The sequence below is a fragment of the Mandrillus leucophaeus genome, unplaced genomic scaffold, assembly GCF_000951045.1.
Source record: "Mandrillus leucophaeus isolate KB7577 unplaced genomic scaffold, Mleu.le_1.0 Scaffold20, whole genome shotgun sequence".
Classification (NCBI taxonomy): Eukaryota; Metazoa; Chordata; class Mammalia; order Primates; family Cercopithecidae; genus Mandrillus; species Mandrillus leucophaeus.
In genome coordinates, this window is record NW_012102032.1 from 244605 (window position 1) to 266026 (window position 21422).

Consider the following 21422-nt stretch of genomic DNA (forward strand, 5'->3'; position numbering starts at 1 on the left):
CCAATTCTGTGAAGAAAGTCATTGGTAGCTTGGTGGGGATGGCATTGAATCTATAAATTACCTTGGGCAGTATGGCCATTTTCACGATATTGATTCTTCGTATCCATGAGCATGGAATGTTCTTCCATTTGTTTATGTCCTCTTTTAGTTTGTTGAACAGTGGTTTGTAGTTCTCCTTGAAGAGGTCCTTTACATCCCTTGTAAGTTGGATTGCTAGTTATTTTATTCTCTTTGTAGCAATTGTGAATGGGAGTTCACTTGATTTGGCTTTCTGTTTGTTTGTTATTGGTGTATAAGAATGCTTGTGATTTTTGCACACCGATTTTGTATCCCGAGACTTTGCTGAAGTTGCTTATCAGCTTAAGGAGATTTTGGGCTGAGACGATGGGGTTTTCTAAATATACAGTCATGTCCTCTGCAAACAGGGACAATTTGACTTCCTGTTTTCCTAATTGAATACCCTTTATTTCTTTCTCTTGCCTGATTGCCCTGGCCAGAACTTCCATAGCTATGTAGAATAGGAGTGATGAGAAAGGGCATCCCTCTCTTGTTCCAGTTTTCAAAGGGAATGCTTCCAGTTTTTGCCCATTCAGTATGATACTGGCTGTGGGTTTATCTTAAATAGTTCTTATTGTTTTGAGATACGTTCCATCAGTACCTAGTTTATTGAGAGTTTTTAGCATGAAGGGCTGTTGAATTTTGTCAAAGGCCTTTTCTGCATCTATTGAGATAATCGTGTGGTTTTTGTCTTTGGTTCTGTTTATTTGATGGATTATGTTTATTGATTTGCGTATGTTGAACCAGCCTTGCATCCTAGGGATGAAGCCAGGTTTATCTTGGTGGATAAGCTTTTGGATGTGCTGCTGGATTCAGTTTGCCAGTATTTTATTGAGGATTTTTGCATCGATGTCCATCAGGGATATTGGTCTAAAATTCTCTTTTTTTGTTGTGTCTCTGCCAGGCTTTGGTATCAGGATGATGCTGGCCTCATAAAATGAGTTAGGGAGGGTTCTCTCTTTTTCTGTTGATTGGAATAGTTTCAGAAGGAATGGTACCAGCTCCTCTTTGTACCTTTGGTAGAATTTGACTGTGAAGCCGTCTGGTCCTGGACTTTTTTTGGTTGGTAGACTATTAATTATTGCCTCAATTTCAGAGCCTGTTATTGGTCTATTTAGAGATTCAACTTCTTCCTGGTTTAGTCTTGGGAGGGTGTATGTGTCCAGGAATTTATCCATTTCTTCTAGATTTTCTAGTTTATTTGTGTAAAGGTATTTATAGTATTCTCTGATGGTAGTTTGTATTTCTGTGGGATCAGTGGTGATATCCCCTTTATCATTTTGTATTGTGTCTATTTGATTCTTGTCTCTTTTCCTCTTTATTAGTCTTGCTAGCGGTCTATCAATTTTGTTGATCTTTTCAAAAAACCAGATTCTGGATTCATTGACTTTTTTGAACTTTTTTTGTGTCTCTATCTCCTTCAGTTCTGCTCTGATGTCAGTTATTTCTTGCCTTCTGCTAGCTTTTGAATTTGTTTGCTCTTGCTTCTCTAGTTCTTTTAATTGTGATGTTAGGGTGTCAATTTTAGATCTTTCCTGCTTTCTCTTGTGGGCATTTAGTGCAATAAATTTGCTTCTACACACTGCTTTAAATGTGTCCCATAGATTCTGGTATGTTGTGTCTTTGTTCTCATTGGTTTCAAAGAACATCTTTATTTCTGCCTTCATTTAATTATGTACCCAGTAGTCATTCAGGAGCAGGTTGTTCAGTTTCCATGTAGTTGTGTGGTTTTGAGTGAGTTTTTTAATCCTGAGTTCTAAGTTGATTGCACTGTGGTCTGACAGTTTGTTGTGATTTCTGTTCTTTTACATTTGCTGAGGAGTGCTTTATTTCCAATTATGTGGTCAATTTTGGAATAAGTGCGATGTGGTGCTGAGAAGAATGTATATTCTGTTGATTCAGGGTGGAGAGTTCTGTAGATGTCTATTAGGTCTGCTTGGTGCAGAGCTGAGTTCAAGTCCTGGATATCCTTCTTAACCTTCTATCTCATTGATCTGTCTAATATTGACAGTGGGTGTTAAAATCTCCCATTATTATTGTGTGGGAGTCTAAGTCTCTTTGTAGGTCTCTAAGGACTTGCTTTATGAATCTGGGCACTCCTGTATTGGGTGCGTATATATTTAGGATAGTTAGCTCTTCTTGTTGAATTGATCCCTTTACCATTATGTAATGGCCTTGTGTTTTTTGATTTTGTTGGTTTAAAGTCTGTTTTATCAGAGACTAGGATTGCAACCCCTGTTTTTTTTTGCTTTCCATTTGCTTGGTAGATCTTCCTCCATCCCTTTATTTTGAGCCTATGTGTGTCTCTGCATGTGAGCTGGGTCTCCTGAATACAGCACACTGATGGCCCATTCAGTATGATAAAGGGTCTTGACTCTTTATCCAATTTGTTAGTCTGTGTCTTTTAATTGGGGCATTTAGCCCATTTACATTTAAGGTTAATATTGTTATGTGTGAATCTGATCCTGTCATTATGATGTTAGCTGGTTATTTTGCCCATTAGTTGATGCTGTTTCTTCCTAGCACCAATGGTCTTTACAATTTGGCATGTTTTTGCAGTGGCTGGTATCGGTTGTTCCTTTCCATGTTTAGTGCTTCCTTAAGGAGCTCTTGTCAGGCAGGCCTGGTGGTGACAAAATCTCAGCATTTGTTTGTCTGTAAAGGATTTTATTTGTCCTTCACTTATGAAGCTTAGTTTGGCTGGATATGAAATTCTGGGTTGAAAATTCTTTTCTTTAAGAATGTTGAATATTGGCCCCCACTCTTTTTTGTATTGTAGAGTTTCTGCCGAGAGATCTCCTGTTAGTCTGATGGGCTTCCCTTTGTGGGTAATCTCACCTTTCTCTCTGGCTGCCCTTTAGATTTTTTCCTTCATTTCAGCCTTTTTGAATCTGACAATTATGTGTCTTGGTATTGCTCTTCTCGAGGAGTATCTTTCTGGTGTTCTCTGTATTTCCTGAATTTGAATGTTGGCCTGCCTTGCTATGTTGGGGGAGTTCTCCTGGATAATATCCTGAAGAGTGTTTTCCAGCTTGGTTCCATTCTGCCTGTCACTTTCAGGTACACCAGTCAAACGTAGATTTTGTCTTTTCACATAGTCCCATATTTCTTGGAGGCTTTGTTAGTTTCTTTTTACTCTTTTTTCTCGAAACTTCTCACTTCATTTCATTAATTTGATCTTCAGTCACTGATACCCTTTCTTCCATTGGATCGAATCGGCTAGCGAAGCTTGTGCATGCATCACGTAGTTCTTGTGCCATGGTTTTCAGCTCCCTCAGGTCATTTAAGGTCTTCTCTACACTGTTTATTCTAGTTAGCCATTCGTCTAATCTTTTTTCAAGGTTTTTAGCTTCCTTGTGATGGGTTCTAACATCCTCCTTTAGCTCAGATAGATTTGTTATTACTGACTTTCTGAAGCCTACTTGTGTCAACTCATCAAAGTCATTCTCTGTCCTGCTTTGTTCCGTTGCTGGCGAGTAGCTGTGATCCTTTGGCGGAGAAGAGTCTGGTTGAATTTTCAGCTTGTCTGCTCTGGTTTCTCCCCATCTTTGTGGTTTTATCTACCTTTGATGGTCTTTGATGATGGTGACCTACAGATGGGGTTTTGGTGTGGATGTCCTTTTTGTTGATGTTGATACTATTCCTTTCTGTTGGCTAGTTTTCCTTCTAATAGTCAGGTTCCTTAGCTGCAGGTCTGTTGGAGTTTGCTGGAGGTCCACTCCAGATCCTGTTTGCCTGGATATCACCAGCAGAGGCTGCAGAACAGCAAATATTGCAGAACAGCAAATATTGCTGCCTGATCCTTCCTCTGGAAGCTTCATCTCAGAGGGGCACCTGGCTGTATGAGGTGTCAGTTGGCCCCTACTGGGAGATGTCTCAAAGTTAAGCTACACGGGCGTCAGGGACCCACTTGAGGAGGCAGTCTGTCCGTTCTCAGAGCTCAAACACCGTGCTGTGAGAACCACTGCTCTCTTTGGAGAAGTTTCTGCTGCCTTTTGTTCAGCTATACCCTGCCTCCAGAGGCGGAGTCTACAGAGGCAGGCAGTCCTTGTTGAGCTGCCATGGGCTCCACCCAGGTGGAGCTTCCTGTCTGCTTTGTTTACCTACTCTAGCCTCAGCAATGGTGGACGCCCTTTCCCCAGTCAGGCTTTCCGCCTTGCAGTTTGATCTTGAACTGCTGCACTGGCAGAGAGCAAGGCTCCATGGGCATGGGACCCGCTGAGCCTTGCACAGGATATAATCTTCTGGTGTGCCGTTTGCTAAGACTGTTGGAAAAGCGCAGTATTTAGGTGGCAGTATCCTGATTTTCCCAGTACAGTCTGTCATGGCTTCACTTGGCCAGGAAAAGTCCCCCGATCCCTTGTGCTTCCTGGATGAAACAATGTCCCGCCCTGCTTTGGCTTGCCCTCTGTGAGCTGCACCTACTGTCCGACCAGTCCCAGCGAGATGAACCAGGTACCTCAGTTGGAAATGCAGAAATCACCCATGTTCTGCGTTGATCATGCTGGGAGCTGCAGACCAGAGCTGTTCCTTTTCGACCATCTTGGAACCTGGAAGTCCTTTTTTTTTTTTTTTGAATTGGAGTCTTGCTCTGTCGCCCAGGCTAGAGTGCAGTGGCGTAATCTCGGCTCACTGCAACCTCTGCCTCCTGTGTTCAAGCCATTCTCCTGCCTTAGCCTCCTAGGTAGCAGGGACTACAGGCATGCGCCACCACCACCGGCTAATTTTTTTTCTATTTTTATTAGAGATGGGGTTTCATCATGCTGGCCAGGCAGGTCTCGAACTCCTTACCTCAAGTGATCCACCCGCCTCAGCCTCCCAAAGTGCTGGGATTACAGATGTGAGCCACCGTGCCCAGCCATGAATCTTTTTTTATTGGACTCTGTTGTTGGAAAATTATTATTTTCCTTTGGAGGTTTCTTATTTGCTTGCTTTTCCATGTGTCCAGTGTCTTTGCATTGGTATCTGCTCATCTGGTTGAACGGTCGAGTTGCTTCTTCCAATTATTTATTTATTTATTTACATTTTTTAGAGATGGGGTCTCACTCTGTTGCCCGGGCTGGAGTTCAGTGGCATGATCATGGCTCACTGCAGCTTTGGCCTTCTGGGCTCAAGGGATCCTCCTACCTCAGCCTTCTGAGTAGCTGGAACTACAGGCATGTGCCACAGTGCCTGGCTAGTTTTGAATTTTTTGCAGGGACAGGATCTTACTATGTTGCCCAGCCTGGTCTCAAATTACTGGCCTCGAGCAATCCTGCCTCGGCCTTCCATAGTGCTGAGATGAGAGATATGAGACAGTGTGCCATCTTCTGTGGGTAGGGCACTTTTGCTTTGATTTTAGGTGCATATATTAGTGAGAGCACTGTATGATTTCTTTGGTTATAAACAATGTGAGTGGTATCTGTAATTTCCTTGGTAGCTGTCATGGTTAATACTGAGTGTCAACTTGATTGGATTGAAGGATGTGAAATATTGATCAGGGGTGTATCTGGGAGGGTGTTGCCAAAGGAGATTAACATTTGAGTCAGTGGGCTGGGAAAGGCAGACCCACCCTTAATCTGGATGGGCACCATCTAATTAGCTGCCAGCATAGCTAGAATATAAAGCAGGCAGAAATACCTGAAAAGGCTAGACAGGCCTAGCCTCCCAGCCTACATCATTCTCCCATGCTGGTCCATGCTGGATGCTTCCTGCTGTTGAACATCGGACTTCAGTTTTGGCACTCAGACTGGCTCTCCTTGCTCCTCACCTTGCAGTATTGTGGGACCTTGTGATCCTGTGAGTTAACACTTAGTAAACTCCCCTTTTAATATATATATCTATCTCTTACAAGTTCTGTCCCTCTGGAGAACCCTGACTAATATAGTAGCTTTGAGTACAGTTATTAGTGGAGGCTGTGGTGAAGTTTTGCTGGGCAATAGGACACCAGGTGGGTCATTCTTTGTGTTCCAGTGGTGGCCGTGATAGGCTGATTGTGCCTGTCTTTCTGCCTCAGGGCAGCTTGCACTAGCACCAGTGTCAGCAGGCCTAGGTGGTCTGATTCTTGGGCCTCCAGATGGCTTGTTTAGCTATGGTGGGCCAGGCATGTGGGCAGCTTCTCAGGCCCCTGGACAGCTGGTATGATGTGGGGAGTGGCAATAGCAGGAGTGGAGCAATGCACTGGAACCCAAGTGGTTTATGCTGGTGTTGGCTGTGACAGGTTAGGCAGGCCTGTCCTTTGGCTTGATGGTGGTGCATAGTGGTGGGTGCCAGCTCTGGTGGTATTGGCAGATTGTGTTGGCCCAACTGGAGACCACAGGAGGAGTGGTCAGGTGCCAATGGTGATGTACTGATCTGGGCAATTTCCAGGCCTGTGGATGACATGCTCGGTTACTGTGGGGACTGGACTGGCTGGATCAGTAGACTTGTCCTTGGGCCTTGATCTCCTAGGCTCAGGCAATCTTCCCAACTCAGCCTCCCAAGTAGCTGAGACTATAGGCAAGCACTGCCACATCTGGCTAATTTTTGTGTTTTTTGTAGAAATGGGGTTTTGTCATGTCACTCAGGCTGTTCTTTAACTCCCGGACTCAAACCATCTACTTATCTCAGTCTCACAAAGTACTGGGATTACAGGCATGAGCCACCATACCCAGCCGACTGTTCAGGTCTTTTGCCTATTTTTCCATCAGGTTTTTTTCTTATTGTTGAGTTTTGTTTTATTTATTTTTGAGACAGAGTCTTATCCTGTCGCCTAGGCTGGAGAGCAGTGGCATGATCTTGGCTTACAGTTGCCTCTGCCTCCCAGGTTCATGTGATCCTCCTACCTCAGTGTCCCGAGTAGCTGGGACCATAGGCACATGCCACCATGCCTGGCTAATTTTTGTATTTTTTGTGGAGACAGGGTCTCACCATATTTCCCAGGCTGGTCTTGAACACCTGCACTTAAGTGATCAGCCTGCCTTGGTCTCCGAAAATGCTGGGATTACAGGTGTGTGAGCCACTTTGCCTGGCCTTACTGTTGTGTTGTGTGTTTTAGTTAATAGTACTTTATCAAATAAGGCTTTTGGAAATCTCTTCTACCTATGGCTTGTCTTCTTATTTTCTTTACAGTGTCTTTTACAAACCATATTAAAATATTTTCTTTCCTTCCTCTGCATGGATTTTAGCTCACTTAATGTCATTTCACAACTCACTGATGCTCTGTTCACTTTTGAAGTCTTTCCCTCCCCTCTTGTTCCAGTAGTTTCTATTGCTGCCTCTTCATGTTTCTTCATGTTTTTTTTTTTTTGCAGTATCTAATGTTGTTAACCTATCCAGTGTATTTTTTTTCTCTTAGACATTGCATTTTTCACTTATAATTTGCATGTACACATGCGTGTGTGTGTGTAGAGACATAGATCTTCCATGCGTCTCTAACATGTTCACTTTCCTCTCCTTGAATAAATGGAGTGTGTTTATCATAGGAATTTTAATGTGGTTATCTAATTTGATTCTATTGATTGATTTTTCTCCTTATTATGGGTTGTATGGATTCCTACTTTGCATGACTTAAAATTTTTGTTTGGATGCCACACATTTTGAATTTTATGTTGCTCAATACTATTTTGTATTCCTTTAAATATTTTTGGCTTTGTCTTGGGACACAGTTAAACTACTTGGCAATAATTTTATTCTTTCAATACTTTCTCTTACTCTTTGTTAGGTATTCCTAGAGTAGCCATTAGTCTAGAGCAGGAGTCTATAGACATTTTCTTAAGAGGGCTAGATAGTATTTTAGGCTTGTGGGCCATCTGTCCTGACTATTCCACTATTCATCTCTGGCGTCTTGGGCGAAAGCAGCCATTGACAATACTTAAATGAATGAGTGGTAAGTTGGGGCATTCATAGGGCTCACATCAATTGTTTTCCTTTTCTGGAGGATCACTGTCCTGGGCTGCCTGTTGTTGGATGTCTGAAACTGTTTTTTATACATTTTATCTGTTTCTTAAGTTTTCCTGGCAGGAGGGCAAATCTGATCTGCTGCAGGGGTTCAGCATTTTGCCTTAGTTCCTTGTTTTGGATGACTTAAGAGTGCTTAGGATAGTGCTTGGCATGTAGCAAAAGTTCTCTGTGAGTTTTTATAAATAAAGAAAAATATAAATTTGGAATTGAATTTCATTTATAAGACAGTTTAAGACAGTTAAAAAATTTTAGTGTATCTTTGGAGAAGTTAAGTTTCAAACACTTTGAAAGATGCAGGCATTATAGAGAAATTTCTGGAGGTATCATAGCATTAATTGTGTGTGTGTGTTTTTTTTTTTTTTCTCTTGGGTGCTAGATGCAGTAGCAAAAGAAAGTGATAAAAACACCAAGGGATTCCTTTATTTCTTTTGATCTCATGAATAGGTAAAGGAGTCTTAAACTTTCCTTCTCCTCTTAACTATCAACAAGGGACTACTATGATTCTTGCCTTTCAGAGACTGGCATCATTTTTTTCTTTCCCCATGATGCTTTTAGTCTTAACAACAAGAAGTGTGGGCCTCCATGTTATCATTTAAACTATCTCTTTGGCACCTACTGTTTAACCTAGTTTTCACTGAATTTTTTTCTCTTGTTGTTGTTACTGTACTTTGCAGTTTTTATGTATATATAGGTTTACCTTGGGAATATTTCAGAATTTCTATTTTTATTTCATTTGTAGAACATGGAAATAATCTAATTTGAGGCCAAGTTAATTTATGTAATTTTATAGTTAGTAACAGCCAGACACGCTAATAAAAACCTTCTTATTTTAAAAGAAGGAAAACAAAAACTGTGTGTGTATGCAAAGGAATGATCCGCACAAGTTATAGGATACTGACTACCTGGCAGTGGGTAATAGGGTTTGGGATGTATGAGTCTACATAAGTAAATGAAAGTGTTTGGCAGTGTTTTACTTCTTATGGATGAGGGGGAGTTGTAGGTGTTTATTATTAAAATATAAAGAAGAGGTCCATGCTTTCATTGAGAAGAAATGAACCAAGAATTATGAATGGTCTAATTCGTTGTACTCAGTGCTCAAGGTGGAGAGGAGAAAGATGCAAATGAGAGAAATGGAATATGCAGTCTTTATTGGATTGGAAATAAAAAACTAGAATTGTGAATTAGAGATTAAAAGCAAAGTTTTGAGTGAAGAATTTAAAGAGAGACTTATTTCCCTCTGTATGGGAAATATATACAGTATTTTGCCCTGAGCAATTTTCTTTGTATGAAGTTGTGCTCCACAGTTTCTTAATGTTTTAAATTCATCATAACAGTATTGACTCAGTTTTGCACTTTTAAAGTAATCTGTGTGTGTGTGTGTATAGATGTATATGTATACTCTCAAATCAGAATGACTCCATATATAGAGCCAATATCTGCTCTCGGTATTTTTATTCATAGTTTTGAAAATGCTATAATGTCTCACATTAGTTGTTTAACCTTTATACATTAATATTAGTTTTCCACATGTAACTAACGTCCTTCTTTAACCTATCTTATAACAATATAAGAACAAATGGCTGGGCGCGGTGGCTCACGCCTGTAATCCCAGCGCTTTGGGAGACTAAGGCTGGCGGATCACAAGGTCAGGAGTTCGAGACCAGCCTGACGAACATGGTGAAAACCCATCTCTACTAAAAATACAAAATTAGCTGGGTGTGATGTTGCATGACTGTAATCGCAGCTACTCGGGAGGCTGAGGCAGGAGAATTGCTTGAACCCAGGAGGCGGAGGTTGCTGTAAGCTGAGATTGTGCCACTGTACTCTAGCCTGGGCAACAAGAGTGAAACTCCATCTCAAAAAAAAAAAAAAAAAGAACAAATGAAGTAAAGTATATACATATATGTGTGTGCGCGTGTATATATATGTATATATATATTTCTCTGATGAAATGGCTAAGATCAGCAAGTATCAGGAGGGTGCTCCGTGACTTCCACACTACCACTGACAGTGGGGAAAAAATGGCTCCAGAACTCTTGGTGTCTTTCCCATCACCACCGTATTCTCTTCCTCTCCTACTATACTCAAAAAAGCATTGCCACTACTGTTATGAGACTATGGCCACTGAGTTCCTTATGTTCTTTACTCTTGTTTTCCTCAGTCACCACAACAAACTCAAAAACTTGGCCAGGCGTGGTGCCTCATGCCTGTAATCCCAGCACTCTGGGAGGACAAGGCAGACAAATCACTTGAGGCCAGGAGTTGGAGACCAGCCTGGCCAACATGGCAAAACCCCATCTCTACTAAAATTGCAAAAAATGAGCCGGGCGTGGTGGTGGGCACCTGTATCCCAGCTACTCGGGAATCTGAGGCACAAAAATAGCTTGAATCCAGGAGGTGGTTTGCAGTGAGCTGAGATCATGCCACTGCACTGTAGCCTGGGTGACAGAGCAAGACTCTTGTCTCCAAAAAAAAAAAAAAAGAAACTTAAAAACTCACAGGTTATTTCTCATTCTCACCCTCTCTCCATATAGCATTCACTTTTCAAACTCCATCTCTCTCTTCATTCCCCCACTCTCTCAAATACCTACTGCAACTCCAGAAACTTTTTGACAGGGCCCCCTCGGAAGTCACTATCCATCATCTGCTAAATCCCCTATGTCCTCATCCTCTTTTTGGAATGTTACTTCCTTTCTCTTTGTTGCTACCTTTCTTTCTTAGTTACTACCTTTCAGTTTTTGAACATTAGATTTTTATGTCATAGTTTTCTTTAGTACCATTCCTTGCACAGTTCCTAAAAATGAACATATTCTTATGTGTTCGTTTGAAATCTCTATGTCTTCTTTGGTGAAATGTCCCTTATGTCTTTTGCTAATTACTGTTGAGTTAAGATAGTTCTTTACATGCTCTGGATGCAAGTCATTTGTTGGATATATGATTTTCAAGTGTTTCCATTTCGTCCATGGCTTATCCTTTAATCCTCTCAGTTTGGATGAAGTCCAATTATCATTTTTAAAAATTTTATCAGTTGTGCCTTTCATGTCATATCTGAGAACTTACTAAGTCTGTAACACTGTGGTCTTTAGCGTTTCTTGTCTAGAAGTTGTGATTTTCCTGTTTATCTCTCTCTTCCCTTCTCAAACTCGGTTCATCTCCTCTGAACAGAATATATTTTTAGTTAACTTTATGAGAGATTATTAAGATAGGTTCTATTTTATGGAATTCATTCATATGCTTGTTTCATTTTGTGGTGGAGCAAAATTTCAAGTTAATAAAATTGTCTTCTGTAATGGAATAAATCCTTATTTTCAAGTGAGAATAGAGATAAGATTATTCCCCCAGGAATAATTTGCCACAAAGTAGTGGAGATCCGTGCACACATTATTAACTTTGATGGTCTCTTTTAGTTCTCATTTGTCAGGTATTGTCGTTCTTGGGAAATTGGTGCTTACTCAGCAAGCAGTTTGTGTTACTCAGCAAGACTTATTTTCCTACAGTCTATAAAACTTTAAAGGAACTACACAGATTCCCAAAATTTAGAAGTGGATGTATTTGATATCTGAGTGGCATAAGTGGCTTTAAATCTCTTTAATAAGATTATATATCTACTATGTAAAAAGATCAGCCCTAGCCTTTGACCCTGTAGTAGTATTCTTTTGGTTGAGTGTTTTATTCATGTGTGTTGGGCATATGCTATAAGTAGCATATGATTTTGTGGGATGATAAAGGTATAGTTTGTGTACATATTAACACATTTTTATAGTAAAATTTCCTTGTGTCTGAAGTAATTTTTTTTCTAGGCAGATATTTGAATAAACATCTAAACAGTCTTTTTTTTGCAGTACACTTTGGGTGAATATGGCATTAGCGTTCTTAATTTGTCTTAATGCAGCCTTGCTTCTAACCACATTATATGATAGGTTGAGCATTCCTAATCCGAAAATCCAAAATCCAAAATGCTCCAAAATCTAAAACTTGGAGGCTGTTTGACCTTACTCTAGCTCTGGAGGTTGCCTGCTCTCCCCACCCCCAAATAAAACCCCCAAAACAAAATTCAGAACTTTTCGAGTAATGATGCCACAAGTGGAAAATTCCACACATAAATAACACAAACTGTTTCATGCACAAAATTAAAAAAAATACTGTATCAAATTACCTTCAGGCTAGATGTGTAAGGTGCATATGAAACATAAGTTAATTTCATGTTTTTCTTTTTTTTTTTTTTTGAGACAGAGCTTCACTCTTATTGCCTAGGCTGGAGTGCAGTGGTGCAATCTCAGTTCACTGCAACCTCCGCCTCCCGAGTTCAAGCAATTCTCCTGTGTCAGCCTCCCAAGTAGCTGGGATTACAGGCATGTGCCACCATCCCAGCTAATTTTGTATTTGTAGTAGAGATGGGGTTTCTCCATGTTGGCCAGGCTGGTCTCGAACTCCTGACCTCAGGTGATCCACCCGTCTCGGCCTGCCAAAGTGCGGGATTACAGGCGTGAGCCATCGCGCCTGGCAGAATTTCATGTTTAGACTTGGTTCCTATCAAGATAGCTTATTATGTATATGCAAATATTCAAATAACCAAAGAAGTCTGAAATCTGAAATGCTCCTGTTCCCAAGCATTTCAGATAAGGGGTACTCAACCTACACCACTCTCTGAGTTTTTCTAAATCATGCAAGAATGGTATGATTCTGTTTGAGAAATATTATTGGTGCTATTTAATATATAGAGAGCTTTGAAAATATATAGATATATTCTATATATAGAATATAGCTATAGATATATTCTATATATAGAATATAGCTATAGATATATTCTATATATAGATATATAGATATAGCTGTAGATATATAGATATATAGATATAGATATATAGATATATCTATATATATTTGAAAATATATAGATATATTCAAAATATTATTGGTGCTATTTAATCTATAGAGCTTTGAAAAACAGGAGATAAGGTTCTGATACGATCACTGGAGCTTGGTGCCCATTACAGTATTTTTGGGAAAATATTCAAATCTCTAAAAAACTTTACTATTTTAAATTAAAAAAAAATTTTTTTTTTGAGACAGAGTCTTGCTCTGTCACCCAGGCTGGAGTGCAGTGGCGTGATCTTGGCTCACTGCAAGCTCCACCTCTCGGGTTCAAGCGATTCTTCTGCCTCAGCCCCCTGAGTAGCTGGAACTTCAGGCATGTGGTACCACACCCAGCTAATTTTTGTGGGTTTCACCATATTGGCAAAGTTGGTCTCAAACTCCTGACCTCGTGATCCGCCCGCCTCAGCCTCCCAAATTGCTGGGATTACAGGCGTGAGCCACCGTGCCTGGCCTATTTTTTATTTTTATTTTTTATAATTTTTTGAGACAGTGTCACACTGTTGCCCAGGCTGGAGTGCAGTGGAGCGATCTCGTGATCTTGTCTTACTGCAAACTCCAACTCCTGGCTTTAAGCAATTCTCCCGCTTCAACCTCCTGAGTAGCTGGGATTACAGGCACCCGCCACCATGCATGGCTAATTTGTCTATTTTTAGTAGAGATGGGGTTTCACTATGTTGGCCAGGCTGATCTTGAACTCCTGACCTCAAGCGATCCATCTGCCTTAGCCTCCCAAAGTGCTGGGATTACAGGCATGAGCCACCACGTCCAGCCCTAAAAAACTTTTTTGTCATATTAGTACTTTAGGTAACTTGTCACACACAGATTTATTGGTGTAAAAGATAGACCTCTTGATATGAATTTTTGATAGCTTGTTTGGAAAATAGTTCTATCTAAGCTGTGTTGCAGAGCTTCCTATTATAAATTATATTATAGCTTTCTTCCTTCTAATTTCCAGGCTGAGGTCCTTTATATCTTTCATTGAGTTATGGCTAACATAGCCTTATGTTTTTTTTTTTTTTTTAATTATTACTGTTTAATAAGCTAGCTTTCAGTTCAGTTACATTTATCACTCACTTCCTTTAGACTTCTTAGATCTCTCTCCTATTCGGTATTTTACTTGCCTAAATTATTTTCAGAAATTAGAATCATCTGGTGCCTTATGTTTTTTGAAATACTTTCCTAAGTTAATTATAGAATATCTGTAGATATTTTGTTAGATGTACATACAGATGTTTAAATTTTGACCCTTTAAGGTAATTTGCCACCATGGTTCTGTTTTATTTTTTGTCTTTTTTGCCATCTTTTTTTTTTGAGATGGAGTCTCACTCTGTCACCCAGGCTGAAGTGCAGTGGCACGATCTCGGCTCACTGCAGCCTCCAACTCCTGGGTTCAAGCAATTCTCGTGCCCCAACCTCTGGAGTAGGTTGGGGTTACAGGTGTGTGCCACCATGCCTGGCTGATTTTTGTATTTTTAGTAGAGATGGGGTCTCACTATGTTGGCTACACTGGTCTCGAACTCCTGACCTCAAGTGATCCACCCACCTCGGCCTCCCAAAGTGCTGGGTTTACAGGTGTGAGCCACTGCGCTCAGCTTTTTTTTTTTTTTTTTTTTTTTGCCATCTTTCTCAAATAAAGAATTTTCCAGTTGGCTATGGTGGTTCACATCTGTAATCCCAGCCCTTACTAAGGTAGAAGGATCACTTGAGATTAGGAGTTTGAGACCAGCCTGGACAACGCGGTGAAACCCTATCTCTACTAAAAATACAAAAATTAGCCAGGCATGTTGGTGCATGCCTGTAGTCTCTATTACTTGGGAGGCTGAGGCACAAGAATCTCTTGAACTCAGGAGGCAGAGGTTTCAGTGAGCTATGATTGTGCCACTGTACTCCAGCCTGGATGACAGTGAGACCTTTTCTTCTTTCTCCTTGTTTTTCTTCTTCAAACTAGACTACCTTATACTTATTTGGATCACATTTCTTCTTATTGTTTTTGTCCTATTTCCATGTTTTTTCCTCTACCCCTTAAAACAAATTTAAAAAGAAATTTTTATAAAAATGAATTACACAATTATGTGTATTTCTTTACTTATTTACATAATTCCATTTTTTCCTACGTTAGTTAATAACAGTTACTATATGCTTCTAGACCTGTTTCTAGGTGTGAATTTCTTTTTATTCTCTGGAGACTTACCAAGCTTTCTGGTTCTTTCTTTTATAATTCTGGAAAATTCTCTGTCATTTATCTCTTTGAATATCATGTTTTAAGTTCTTTCTGTCTTCCTTATGTCATTGTCCTCACCATCCTCCACCTAGAATTTCTGTCAGAAATTCAGCACACCAGATGAACAACTGAGCTAGAAATCAGGTTAACTTTCACGAAAGCAAAAGAAACCTATATCTGCTACATAGCCATTTTACCTTAAAGACTGAAAATTAAGGATGACCACATATGAGGAGTCCCGTTATTACTGAGGAGATACGACTTTAAAAATTACTTTTGTTTATCTGTTGCATTCTTTCCAATAGCTTGCAGCACAGTGTGATACCTAATAATGGTTGCTTAATAATTGCCTGCTGTATTGAGTTTATAAAGATTTTATGTTATTTTACCAACTTTTAAACATCGTTTTAAGAATTCCTTCATTTTATCTTAGTTTATGATAACAGCCACTATTTTTTGAGGACTTAGTATGCTTGAGTAGGTAGCATCTCCGGTTTACAGATGTGGCAGTTGACCTTCAGAATGTAGATTACAAACCAATTAATTATGAAAGCCAGTTTGGAAATTCATGCCTATCTGATTTAAAATTCCATGCCCTTTCTATTTTCTGTGTTACTTCTGTTCAGATCAAATGTTGTGACCAGAAACCATGTTAGTTGGTCTTTAGAAATTATTATTATTATTATTGTTATTATTTTGAGACGGAGTCGTGCTCTGTTGCCAGACTGGAGTGCAGTGGTGTGATCTCGGCTCACCGCAACCTCCGCCTCCTGGGTTCAAGCAATTCGCCTGTCTCAGCCTCCAGAGTAGCTGGGACTACACATGCGCACCACCGTGCCCAGCTAATTTTTTTATTTTTAGTAGAGACGGGGTTTCACCATGTTGGCCAGGATGGTCTCAATTTCTTGACCTCAGCTAATCTGCCTGGCTCGGCCTCCCAAAGTACTGGGAGTACAGGTGTGAGCCACTGCACCCGGCCGGTCTTTAGACATTCTAAATTAAGGCTTAGTCTGTCATGACAATTAAATTTGGGACCTCAAATGCATGCACATGTGTATTTACATATTTGTGTACATAAATATAGGTCTTTCTAGGGAGTGCCAGAGCACACAGGATTTTTTGGGCAGTGAAAATATTTGATATGCTGATACATGTCATTATATATTTTTTCAAACTCATAGAATGTATGCAACCCCAAGAATGAACCCTAAACTATGGACTTTGGGTGATAATTATGTGTTAATATAGGTTCATCAATTTTTCAGTCAACAGTTTGTTTGTTTATTTATTTATTTATTTTTGAGACAGTCTTGCTCTTTTGCCCAGGTTGGAGTGCAGTGGTGCAGTCATAGCTCACTGCAGCCTTGAACTCCCAGGCTCAAGCGATCCTCCCACCTCAGTCTCCTGAGTAGCTGGGACTACAGGCATACACCACCATGCCAGGTTAATTTTTGTGTTTTTTGTAGAGATGGAGTTTCGTCATGTTGCCCAGGCTGATCTCAAACTCCTGGGCTCAGGCAGTCTGCCTACCTTGGGCTCCCAAACTGCTGGGATTATAGGCATGAGCCACTGTGCCTGGCAATCAACAAATACTGATAATGTGGTAGACTATGTCTATGTGTGGCAGGGGATATATGAGAGATGTCTGTACTTTGCTTTTTATTTTGCTGTGAACTTAAAACTGCCCTGATGAAAATAAAGTCCTTAAAAACAAACAAAAACATCTATTTTAAGCATCTTAACATTTTTCATAATACAGTATTCCTCATTATAGCTACATAACAGTTTTCCCATCATTAACTTCTTATTTGCATTTTTTTCCTGGGCATATTTGTTCTAAACTAAATGTACTCCACCTTCCAGTTATATATAGAGTTTCCACATTAGTACAAACTATGAGATAATGCTACAGGTATGATTTGAGACTCTTTTTGTTTGTTTCTCATGTTATAATATTCTCTTTGACTTCTCTAGAGTTCTTTATGGGCAGATGTAGTGAACAATGAGAATTGGCCACATAAAGTTTCCTTAAATATGGGAAGGTAAATGAGATGTGGCTGGGCAAACATAGAAATGAAGTATAATATAAAGCAGCACTCCATTGTAGAACTGCTGCCAGGAAAGTATCTAAACATCTGGAATATGGTCAGAATTCTATATTAAATAATGCAGTGCAAACATGTAGTATGTCCAAGTTAAAAAACTCTTGTATTGAAGATGTCAGGCATCTTACCTAAAGGAGTGCAGCATTTATAATTTGGGAATACAGAGGAAAGAAAGGGTCTATATGTAAAATTACCAAATTGAAAAAAAAAAAAAAGGTGAAAGTACTTAGTGATGATGGCATGTATTCTTTCTAAAAAATGAAACAAAAAATTTTTTTAAATGAGGTGGAGTCTCACTGTGTTGCTCAGGCTGGTCTTGAACTCCTGGGCTTGCAATCCTCCCACCTCATTCCTTCAAGTAACTGGGATTACAGATACGTGCTACTGTGCCTGGTTATGAGAGGAATGTGAATTTTAAAAGCATTTCTGGAAAGTAACTCAGTAAGCAATATTTACTAAATTAAATGTAGCTAGGCTGGGCGCAGTGGCTCATGCCTATAATCTCAGTACTTTGGGAGGCTGAGGTGGGTGGAGCACCTGAGGTCAGAAGTTTGAGACTAGCCTGGCCAACATGGCAAAACCCGGTCTACAAAAAAATTAGCTAGGCATGGTGGCAGGTGCCTGTAATCCCAGCCGCTTGGGAGTCTGAGGCAGAGACAATCACTTGAACCTGGGGAGGCAGAGGTTTCAATGAGCTGAGATCGCGCCATTGCACTCCAGCCTGGGCAACAGAGCGAGATCCATCTCAAAAAAAAAAAAAAAAAAAAGGGTATCTGGCAATCCCAAACATGCCCTTTAACTTAGGAGTTTTTACTTTTTTTCTTAGTTTTTAATTTTGTGAGACAGAGTCTCACTGTCACCCAGGCTGGAGTGCAGCGGTGCGATCTCGGCTCACTGAAGCCTCTGCCTCCCAGGGTCAAGTGATTCTTGTGTCTCAGCCTCCTGAGTAGCTGAGATTACAGGTGTGTGCCACCGGCTAATTTTTGTAATTTTAGTAGAAATGGGGTTTCACCATGTTGGCCAGGCTGGTCTCTAACTCCTGGCCTTAAGCAGTCCGCCCACCTTGGCCTCCCAAAGTGCTGGGATTACAGGCATGAGAGCCACCGCGCCCAGCCAGTAGTTTCACTTTTGAAAGTCTGTTTCATATGAACAAAAGTACTCCTATATTACCAGAGCAGACTGTTTTTACCAGGATGTTTATAGTCAGACAGCCTGAATGTACATCAGTAGGAATGGTCAAATAAATTGTTACAGCCATATTATGCAATATTATGAAGCGATTAAATACTGAGTTAGGTGTATATTTGTTGACCTGAAGGGATTTACATGAGGTATTGAGTGAGAACAATAAGATACAGAGCAATGTGTATACTATGATCTCATTTTGCAGAACAGTTATCTAAAAAGTAAAAAATCTCTGCTATATTTAACAACAGTCAGCTCTCAGTATCTGTAGTTTCCACATCTGTGGATTCAACCAACTATGGATCAAAAATACTTAGAAAAAAAGTTATGTCTGAACTAAACATGTACAGACTTTCCCCCTTTTCATTATTGCCTATACAATACAGTATAATAACCATTTACATAGCATTCACCTTATATTAGATATTATAAATAACCTAGAGATGCTTTAAAGTACACAGGAGGATTCGCATAGGTTGTATACAAGTATGATGCAATTTTATGCCAGACACTTGAGCATCTGCAGATTTTGGTATCTGAGGGAGGTCCTGGAACCAATCGCCCACAGATACCAAGAGACAACTGTTTATGTTTTATTCAGGATTGAGTTACCACGGATGAAATTATGCAAGTAATTTCAGGGTATTAATATTGTTTACTTGGACATACTGGCAGAATGTGAAAATATATATAGTATGAGGGAGCCTGGATAGTTCAGTTGGTAGAGCATCAGACTTAATCAGAGGGTCCAGGGTTCAAGTCCCTGTTTGGGTGTGTCCTGCAACTTTTGGCACCTAATTCTGATTCCGCCTTTGAAAATGAACGAAAGAAAAAAAGTATTGTTTTAGCTGGGCATGGTGGTGCACATCTGTCATCCCAGATACTCAGGAGGCTAAGGTAGGAGGATCGCTTGAGCCTGGGAGGTTGAGGCTACAATGAGCCAAGATTGTGCCTCTGCACTCCAGCCTAAGCTACAGAGCAAGACTCTGTCTCAACTTTCCCCACCCCTTGCAAGTATATATATACACACACACATATATATACACACACACACAGACACACTGTGTGTCAGTGGCAATCTGAAGTATAAAATCTATGTGTATTACTATAAATATGTAAACATTTTAGTAGGCTCATTGGCAAGACTCATGAACATTAATTGACTTCGGTATGGGAGCCTGCATGATTGTGCCCATGTTTGCAGTTCAGCAACTGAAGTGAAAAAGAGACCAGTTGTTCCAAGTGCTTATTCTGAGGTTACTTATTTTTCAGTTAACATTTCTCTGAAAAGACCAGACTACAAATTATAAAAGCTTTATGTTTTATTATTGACAATCCCTTTTAAAGTTGAAGTAGTTAACATTTGGAGTGAATTGGATTACTTTTTATTCTAATTTGTGTGTTTTCCAACTTTTTATTTTCAGATAGTTCAAACTTTCATAAAGGTAGAAAGCGTAGGATAATAAACCCTACATATCCTTCACCTAAACTGATTATTAATATTTTGTTTTATTTTGGATAAAAAAGGAGCAAAAGCTCACCTTTTTTCTCACTACTCTAATCAGCCACTGTTAATGTCATGCAGTTTATATTCTTTGCCACTAAACATATTTCTTATTTGCTTAAAATTTTTAAATGAAAGCACAATTTATGGTAGATGAATACACAGAATTATGTGTTATAGTTTGAGTTTTGACAAATGTATGTACAGTTGTAATCTATACCCCTGTAAAGATAGCATTTCTGTCACCCCAGGAAGTTCTCACATGTGATTTCCCAGTCACCCTCATCTCTACCAGTAGCTTCTATTCTGTTTTCTTTTGTTTTAGAGAGTTTTCCCTGCTTTTGATGTTGTTGCATACATCAATATATCTTTCCTTTTTATTGCTAAGTATATTTCATTGAATATGAATATAACAAGTTATCAGTTTTTCTGCTGATTGAATTTGGGTTGGATATTGCTTTGAGTTATTATGAGTAAAGCTATTATGAACATTCTCATACAAGTCTTTTTGCATCATAGAGTTAACATTTGAGTATGCTGAGCAAATAAGTAAATCAACAGTATGTAATGTGCACAATATGAGGTTCTGTTAAGTGCTGTGAAGAAACAAATCAGGGTAAGGAGATAGAGTAGGATGGAGGATGGTCTCCAGAAACAACTTCCTGATTAAGAGATACTTTAGCAAAGACCCAGAAAAGTATACAAGTGGACTATGCAGATCACTAGGAGAAACTGTGTATTTCCAACCAGAGAGGAGAAAGTGCAGCATTACTGAGGCAGGGGTGTGTTTGACATACGCCAGTATGGGTGCAGAATGAGCAATGTGGGGAAATGTTAAGGAGATATTGGCACCGTGGTAAGAAGAGCAAGACAGGAGTCAAGGACATGAATAGTATCTTTTTTTTTTTTTAAACTAGGAAAGTAGATGAATGGTTTCACCATAGTAGAGTTGCCCAAAACAACAAAAATTATATAAAGTGTGAGTTCTCATATGTTGCAGCACCATGCTTAGTGCTTTGCATATGTTATCTTTTTACAACAGTACTATGTGGCGTATTGGCACTTATCCCCATTTTACAGATGAAAGGATTAAAACACTAAGGGATTAAATGCAGTAGCCTTTATCAATAATTTTGTGTACAATTTTCAGCAGATGAGTTGACCATGTATTTTTTTTGACAGTAGCTTTTTCAGTGAGTAAGGGTAACTAACAGAAAATAATTCTTGTCTAGCCTTGAGGTTCATACATGGCATTTAGTACTACAAGAATTTGGACAAGTTATTTAACCTCTCTTAAGATCACTTTACTCCTCTATAAAATAGAAGATTTGCGTTTAGTGCTTTTTAAGGTCTGATGAGTCTAACCTGTGAAAGAGCACAGGGAGCTGATTATCAAAGTGAAATAGAAGTTACCATTAAAGGTTAAGGGATACCTCATATATTTAACATTAAAAAAATACTGTCTTTAATATAGTTTAGTGAACTTTTTGAAGTCACTGTGGAGGCTAAAATGTGCACACATATTTTAGATATTTGAGGCAAATGGCAAAGA

General features: G+C 39.5%; 1 protein-coding gene and 1 non-coding gene across 5 annotated transcripts in view; both read left to right on the forward strand.

The window, feature by feature from the left end:
- The window catches only part of BCAS3 (breast carcinoma amplified sequence 3), a 764111-nt gene that overhangs the window by 79544 nt on the left and 663145 nt on the right, over positions 1-21422 (forward strand). The gene's annotated exons all lie outside the window — the stretch shown is intronic.
- TRNASTOP-UUA lies at positions 19070-19140 on the forward strand. The gene has a single exon. It is a non-coding gene; the product is annotated as a tRNA-Tyr (tRNA).